The sequence below is a fragment of the Amphiura filiformis genome, chromosome 20 (assembly GCF_039555335.1).
Source record: "Amphiura filiformis chromosome 20, Afil_fr2py, whole genome shotgun sequence".
In the NCBI taxonomy this organism is placed as follows: Eukaryota; Metazoa; Echinodermata; class Ophiuroidea; order Amphilepidida; family Amphiuridae; genus Amphiura; species Amphiura filiformis.
The window spans coordinates 2,790,800-2,799,861 of NC_092647.1; positions in this window are offsets into that span (position 1 = coordinate 2,790,800).

A 9,062-nucleotide genomic window follows, 5' to 3' on the forward strand; every position below is an offset into this window, starting at 1 on the left:
GAACATTTTACTTTGTATAATTCTTGCATAGGCCCTATATAATTAGAAAATAAGGCCTACCTGACAACATTGCATAACAAAAATAAAAGAAAGTTGTTGCCAACTTCTTGGTTACGTGCCATTTTGACAGGCCATATTTTGGTAACCGAATATCCGATTAAAATAAAAAATTTCAGTTTTGTAATCAGGAGAGAATGGGCTCACATATTTCAATCAGACAAAAATCTATATCCAATCATTATAAGTGTCTCCTTAACTAATAACAAAAGCTGCCCACTGGTATCTTGGAGGCATTGTCTTTTTTAAAGACATTTCTTGTTTCAACTCGGGTTCAACTCGAAATCAGGCCTGCTCGAAATGAAATCATCTCAAGATTTGGTAGAAAAGACATTGGCTTTAATTAGGAAGATTTTCAACATTGGGGGCTGAAAATTGAAAAAAAAAATTGTGCGCCACCCTGGGGTGCCCGACAATTGACAATTTTGGACAACTTTGGGCAAGTTCCCCTGATATCAGTTGTTGGTACGGTGAACCAGTCATCTATTGCTGATGTCGGTGTTAATGAAGTATTTTTCTACTGTTGATATTGATGTTGATGAATGTGTAGATGAATTTTTCATCTACTGTTATGTTGATATTATACGAGTGGATATTCACACGCAGTGGTAGATAAAATACTGTTGATATTGATGTTGGTATACTGCTGATATCAGTGTCGATGAAGCAGTCATCTACTATAAGGGGACGTGCAATAATTATGAGCCCTGGGGGAGGGTAAAATTGGGGGGGGGGGGAAGACAATTCCAAACAATGGTCATGACAATTTACAATATTATTCTGAAAATTTGAATTTTTGAAGAAAAAAAAAGAAGAAAAAAAAGAAAAGAAAAAGAAATTTGTCGTCTGCATTCGACATCCGCGTGGAGAGGGTTAAAAAGCATCTGATGCAAAGTTACGAATTATTATTGTCTTTGTTTTCTTATTATCTGAGTTTTCTCCACTCAGTGATGGTGTACAGGGATCTGTGCTTGGACACCTGTGTTTCTCTATTTAAAGGGGCATTTCGTGATCCACAGCCTCATCCCCTCTCTGTATTCACAAGAGTTGCGGTAGATAGATCACTGGGGACAGAGGGTAGCTCAAGGTGTACGTCCAAACAATTTAATGCAGATTAATTCGTTTTGTAAAGATATCGTGAAATTTGAATTTCGTTCTGGTGCACCAGAACGAAATTACAACGCGTTGTCTAAGGAGCAGTGTAATACACATAATCATGCATAACTCGCAAACGCAAAATCGGAATCAACTGAAATTTTGGGAATAGGTTTTTTCGTGGATATCTACTGAAAAATGTCATAAAAAGAGGATGCTAGGATCACGAAATACTCCTTTAAACAGCACCACTCGAAGATATTATAAGATCTTTATTATAGCATCTCACTGTATCATAGTCATTTGTTGCTGTCTTCAGTAGATATCACATGGCTGTATGTAGTCATTTGTTGCTGTCTTCAGTAGATATCACCTGGCTGCATGTAGTCATTTGTTGCTTTCTTCAGTAGATAGCATATGGCTGTATGCAGTCATTTATTGCTGTCTTCAGTAGCTAGCAATTAAGGATAGTATATGGCTGTAGTCGTTTGTTGCTGTCTTCAGTAGATAGCACCTGGCTTTATGTAGTCATTTGTTGTTGTCTTCAGTAGATGGCACCTGGCTGTATGCAGTCATTTGTTGCCGTCTTCAGTAGATGGCACCTGGCTGCATGTAGTCATTTGTTGCTGTCTTCAGTAGATATCACCTGGCTGCATGTAGTCATTTGCCGGGTCATTTGTTGCTTTCTTCAGTAGATAGCATCTGGCTGTATGCAGTCATTTATTGCTGTCTTCAGTAGCTAGCAATTAAGGATAGTATATGGCTGTAGTCGTTTGTTGCTGTCTTCAGTAGATAGCACCTGGCTTTATGTAGTCATTTGTTGTTGTCTTCAGTAGATGGGGCATAACGGACCCCCGGGGCAAAACGGAACCACCTGGAAAATAGGCCTTCGCACCGGGCCTTCGCAATACTGCCGTCTATGCAAATTATATTGAGGAACACAAGTATGGCTACGAGGATTTACAACAAAAATTTTATCTGAAACAATCCACTGACATTCGAGCAAGATCGAGTCAAAAAATTACTACCCGTCTGGTGTAAGATATGTAGATGTTTAATGCGATGAAATTTTACTTCATTAATATCGGATTCCCAAATAATTGTGTATATTGTAAACACGAATGTACTAGCCATGAGCTGTATTAAAGCCATATTATAACATTTTCAAACAAAATAGATTAGCATTTCTTTGCCATAAAATGTTAGCCTTTACTGTCAGATATATATCCCCTTTATTTTTGAGCCGAACGACTACGGCAAAGCAAAGAAAATTGGAATTTACTACCAGCGCATATAAATCGCCAATACGTACCACTCTTCGGTCATGTTGTGGTACGACCCTTTGTTGTGTATATCACCGTCCCGCACGCCGTACGTACTGTGTGTTGTATACATCGTGTATGCGTTCGACTAATAATTCCATCGTAATAATAAAGCGCCGGTTCCGTCGTTTTATTCAAAATCTCGGATTTTGACAAAACTACAGCACCTAGATTTTTGCAGGCTATATTGGTGTAATAAAGTACAAATTAATCGCGTAAAAAATGAATTTTAAAAATTCAGTGAGGGCGTCTTCCTCAGCAAATGTTTTTTTTATCTTCATGTATTTTTATTAACAAAACAAAGAAATCACATAGAAATCACAAGAAATCACATGGAAAAAGCAACAAAAAAAAAGCAGCAAACAAAAATAGATTACAGTGGTACAACTAAAACATTATACAGTGTACAAGTGAAAAGTTACAATTCAAATCTCCATTTTTTAAAATGCACAGATAATTTACCTTTCCTCTTAGCAATATAATATTCAGTATCTTTAAGAACATTCAGAAAAGTTTTAAATGAAACGAAAGTAGGTTTTTTGTCTTGAAATTTACACAGATAGATATGATATTTCAAACATAAGCAAATGTTATAATATGGCTTTAAGTGCATGGCCTATATGCTACGATGCATTATGCATGCAACCTATTTCTAAAAAATCGGGTATGGGGCAAAACGGAACCCCGGGCGTTTTGTCCCACAGATGGATTCCGTTTTGCCCCAATTGGACATAACTTGTCTTCACTCAAGGAAATGTAAGCGTTATCTAGGGGCCTACTCGAACATGGTAAACACTTTTCATGGCCTTTATATAACCTATATATGGAAAACATTTTCATGGCCTTTATATAACCAGACATTTAAATGTAATTAAAACGTTTTGAATAAAACCAAACCGTATTTATAATACGTTTATAACTTTTTTTGTGTTTAAATTAATTTGTTGCCGTCTTCAGTAGATAGTACCTGGCTATATGCAGTCACACGGTTGTTTGACGTGATCATTAATGAATTTTCTAAATAATAATAATAATAATACACAGGCTTTTATAAAGCGCCATTTCAGGTGATCACAGCGCATGAAACAACATACATAAAAAAAAACATAACAATAAGAAAAATGAAGCAAAAAAGCAACATGATACAATGCAAGAACAATTATTGTGGAAAAAGGTGGGATTTGAGGCCCTTTTTGAAGACTGGAAGTGAGCCGGTGGATCTTAAGGTTTGAGGCAGGCTGTTCCACATGGATGGTGCTGTAAAAAAGAATGTTTTGTCAGCGGCTGATTTGAGAGTTCTGCTGTTTATTTTTGGTAATTCAAGACGAGTGACGTCGGTGGATGAGCGCAATCCCCCACGGGCAGGAGAGTACAAAGTCAGGAGCGATGACAAATAGGCTGGTGCAATATCATTGATGGCCTTAAACACACACAGCAAGATCTTAAAAGCTATCCGCTCCTTGACTGGCAGCCAATGAAGTTGTTGGAGAAAGGGGGATGCATGGTCATATGTGAGTGGACGCGGCGAATCAGCCGTAAACTCGGCAAATTGTATTCTGAGTTAAAGTGTAAAATGTATGTGAAGGTCGTATTCATAGGTGTATCAATTCGTTGCGACAAGTATCTTATCAAACGCTGTTTAAATCAATCAATAATACTACTGCTGAAGAGGATAATAAGCTTCTACCTATTTCTATAGAATAGTTATTGTCTTTGTTTGCTTTGGCTAAATCCTGTTCAAGTGGTAGATAACAAAGCATTGTATTTTGTCTAGGTATGTATAATCAACAATGAACAATGAGAGGATATTTCTGAACCTCGTTGACTTGGGGATGATTTGAAATGACCGCCAATTATGACTGTTGGATATTTATTACCAGAAATGTAGAAAAAGAGACACATGTAGAACCGATAAAAAATACAATTTTGTCGAAGGAACAGAGTTCAACAAATCATAACTCCGCTTTTGAAAAACGTTTGAAGTAAAATGATATACCATTTTAAAGCTTATGGTATATATTTTCTAAACACGAAATAAAACAAAATTGACCGGGGCCGACTTTACGGCTGATTCGCCGCGTCCAGTCACATATTTGGTGGCGCGAAAGATCAGTTTAGCAGACCAGTTCTGCAGACGTTGAAGTCTGGAGATATCGGCTTGTCTTGCACCCAGAAAACCATTATTATAATATGCAATTTTATACCGGGACAATACGGACCCGGTGCTTAATCTCGCCGATTACCTCTGCGTCGTCTCGCAGCATTTCGATGGCTCTACTGCGTCTTGCAGTTTCAAGCCGCAGCACGCCGATGAATTAATATAGTGTAGCCATATAGGCTACCTGGTTGCGAATTCGCGAGCAGTTATGGGCATCGAGTTCGCAACATCTTGCCATCTTCTTGCTCTGCGGTTTGCCATTCATTACTCAAAACCTTTATATTAATGTTTATTGTAGTACGTACTTGAGTTTACTCACCGTGAGCAATTTGCGGATCAGTCGATATAATCCGGCAAAGAATCAACGCACTCAAGGACACTAATTTGTAAGGGTATTGTTGTCAAGTGTTATAAGCCGGTTGCGAGAAATGTAGGAGTTGGGCCGATCAAGCCGATGAACGGGTGACTGAACATGGCTTTTCATCGAGCAGACACACATTTTGTTATCGCATATCGCAACAGTATTTTATTTCTCAGCATAGGCGCATCGGCTTGGGTCTGCGTCTTGGGTTGCGGGCACGCCGCAGACTTTATCGGCGAGATTAAGCACCCAGACCTACGTCAACTATCACACTAATACTATGTACATATATTTCCAGCTCAATTTTTAACACAGATATTCGTTTCTTTTTTAAACTTATTCATCTTTTTTCTGCTTTTTGTGATATTTTTAATTCTATAAACTGTATTGTGTGCAAATTGAGGGCGCTATTTGCATATACTTTAAATTAAACATTGCCAAATAATATTATAAGTAGGGACGACCATCATAATTTCATGTTGCCCCTATTGCTACAAAAGATTGTTTTCTGGAAAGAACTCATCAACAGAAGTATTTTGGTGGTTAAATGGTCAAAATCGGTCAAAAACTTTTCGAATTATGAATTTTCAAAGTTTCCCATTCTGACCGGTCATTGAACGAAATAAATTGACAAAGTCTAAATATAGCAATGTGAGCAAAATTGGTATAAACATATATTTACCTTTTTATATTTCTTTATTTTAATATATATGCAAACATGAAACAAGCATATTGTGAAAGTATCAAAGGGTTTCTTATGAAATGGCACTTTACTAGTCAATAGCATTAAGTATTTCTTCAAACCGAGGCACTGAAATCATGCTTTTAGAAAACATTTGCCAAAAATCATCCATAATGGCCAAAGTGGCACAAAATCAATAGTCCAGGTGAACTTTTTTTCCACAACAATATACACTACACATAAGAAAAATACTGATGTACTACAAGGGATTTTCAACATAGGAATCCAAACAATCAAGTACCAACATGCACAGCTTTGTCCTGATATCACTTCTGGGGTTTTAACAAAATGTTTAACCTCTATTGTGATTGACAGCAGCATATCTCTTTGATAGCTGATAATGCCCAGCCATTCAGCAAGTGGCTAATAACTGACCTTGATAGGCTTGAATGAATACTGTCATGTGCTACAAAACCATCACACTCCAAGGCCTGGTCACTCCATATGCTACAGGGAGCACAGTACTTTAACAATGGAGTGAAAGACTCATTATTGATTAGGCGCGTATTTTAAAAGTACAGCTCCTGTGCGTGTATAGCAGCAAGTCAGTGCAGATGGTATAAATATAAGAAAATGTTTAGGGTTGAGATCAGGTGAGTAATACAACAAATGAGCACGAAACTTCACATTTATGTTCAGAAAGGTGTCTATTTAACATGATTCGAAAGGTGTTTGGAAATTCCAAAGGGAAGCTGGTATTTAATTTTTAACTCGAGATCTACTTGTCCATTTTTTTAACCTATTTACAGAGGGTATGATAGAGGTAATAACGACAACTCTGCCAAATTACAGCTCAGTAGGTCAAGGTGTTCACCTGATCTTATTCATCTGAATATTTTGTGCCATTCTGAGCAGTGCTGCACTGGACCACTTGCAATTAAGCGCACTGTGGCGATGGACCAATTTTGACTCGCACTTACAGAAAAAAACAAATAAGTTATGATGCTGTAATTTGCAGGATAGTTACAAAACATAATTGGCATTAACATCTCCAATTTTTACAGAAAAATTATGAAAAATAAAAGAATGAGCTCAATTTAGAAATGCCTGTGCAAGCAGTGCACAGTTGAGCTCCCTGCATGTCTATGGGAGTTTTCTAATCAAGTTGATGGTTCATTGGTCATCCCTATTATAAGTCATTCCCAATGTTTCATGATAAAAAGTTTTTGGAAAATGTTATTGTTACTCCTTTTCTGATGTTTTAACGACATTATACATTATTCGCCACTTGCACGGTTCCGCCATTATGCACTATGTGCGGGGAGAGCCTCGAACTGGCAGTATACATGAATGGGAATTGCACCAGGCATATAACAGTGTGTGTAAGGTTACGTAATTCTTCCTTTCATGTATGCTGCCAGTTCGAGGCTCTCCCGCATATAGTGCATAATGGCGGAACCGTGCAAGTGGCGAATAGCAGTGTATACACCTTGTAAAGATGAAACAAGATTTAAGATAAATAGCGCCATCAGTGTTACCTTTTCTTAAAAATGACGTAGTTTTACACGCTATCAAACAACCATGGTCATTTGTTGCTGTCTTCAGTAGATAGCAAATGGTTGTATGTAGTCAATTGTTGCTGTCTTCAGTAGATAGCATCTGGCTGTGTGTAGTGACTTGTTGCTGTCTTCAGTAGATAGCATCTGGCTATATGCAGGCATTTGTTGCTGTCTTCAGTAGATAGCATCTGGCTGTATGTAGTCACTTTTTGTTATCTTCAGTAGATAGCATCTGGCTGTATGCAGTCATTTGTTGCTGTCTTCAGTAGATAGCAATTGGTTATTGTTGCTGTCTTCAGTAAATATCATCTGACTGTGTGTAGTTACTTGTTGCTGCCTTCAGTAGATAGCTAGCATCTGGCTGTATGCAGTCATTTGGTGATGTCTTCAGTAGATAGCATCTGGCTATATGCAGGCATTTGTTGCTGTCTTCAGTAGATAGCATCTGGCTGTGTGTAGTCACTTGTTGCTGTCTTCAGTAGATAGTACCTGGCTATATGCAGGCATTTGTTGCTGTCTTCAGTAGATAGCATCTGGCTGTGTGTAGTCACTTGTTGCTGTCTTCAGTAGATAGCATCTGGCTGTATGTAGTAACTTGTTCCTGTCTTCAGTAGATAGTACCTGGCTATATGCAGGCATTTGTTGCTGTCTTCAGTAGATAGCATCTGGCTGTGTGTAGTCACTTGTTGCTGTCTTCAGTAGATAGTACCTGGCTATATGCAGGCATTTGTTGCTGTCTTCAGTAGATAGCATCTGGCTGTGTGTAGTCACTTGTTACTGTCTTCAGTAGATAGCATCTGGCTATGTGTAGTTACTTGTTGCTGTCTTGAGTAGATATCTAGCATATGGCTGTATGCAGTCATTTGTTGCTGTCTTTAAAACCACTTTAAAAAAAGTGGAAACCACTCTAAAAGAGTGAATTTTAACTCTTTCAAGGAGTTAAATGAAGGGCAACTCTAAAAACGTGTTGTCTTTCATTTAATGAGTTGAAATCCACTCTTTTATAGTGGTTTTCACTCTTTTTTAGTGGTTTTAAAGTAAAAAAAACCCACATTTCACTCTTTTTTGAGTGGTTTTATAAGTAAATCACTCTTTTGGGGAGTCAGTTTTTCACTTTTTTACATTAGAGAGTGGGACATTTGTGTAACATGGAAGATGAAGCTTAGTGTATATAGCGAGCGTTGACTTATAATGACTGGTTTTCACTCTTTTGTGAGTGGTTTTGAAGTTAAAAAACACATTTTACTCTTTTTGAGTGGTTTTATAAGTGAATCACTCTTTTGGCGAGTGAGTTTTTCTCTGGTTTACATTTAGAGAATGCGACATTTGTGTAACATGGAAGATGTTGATGCACGGGATTTTTTCTTTTTTTGACATAATAGTGTATATAGCGAGCGTTGACTTATAATAGTATGAAAAAGAAAGAAGAATGAACAGTTTACCAACCAAAAGTGTTACAATTAAACATGACAACAAATAAATACAAATCCCGACCGGCACACAACCCAACTTGAAAAAAAGCAAGAGAATGTGCCGGCATGGGAATCGAACCCACGAACTTCCGATCTCTAGACGGATGCCTAATGGTATGCACATTCGTCACGCCTGGATGAAGCGTTGTCTGTCTCGATCAAATCCACATTATGTAGGCCTATAAACACAATAATTTTACTCGTAATTATTTTACATCGTTGATCTGTACCAAGTATAAAATGCAAGCTTCAAAATGATATTATATTATGCGGCAGCTGCCCCGTTGCACTCTGGCTACGCCACTAGCTTAACCACATGGTGAGAGCATGTTATACTGGCTAATAACTTTTTAAAA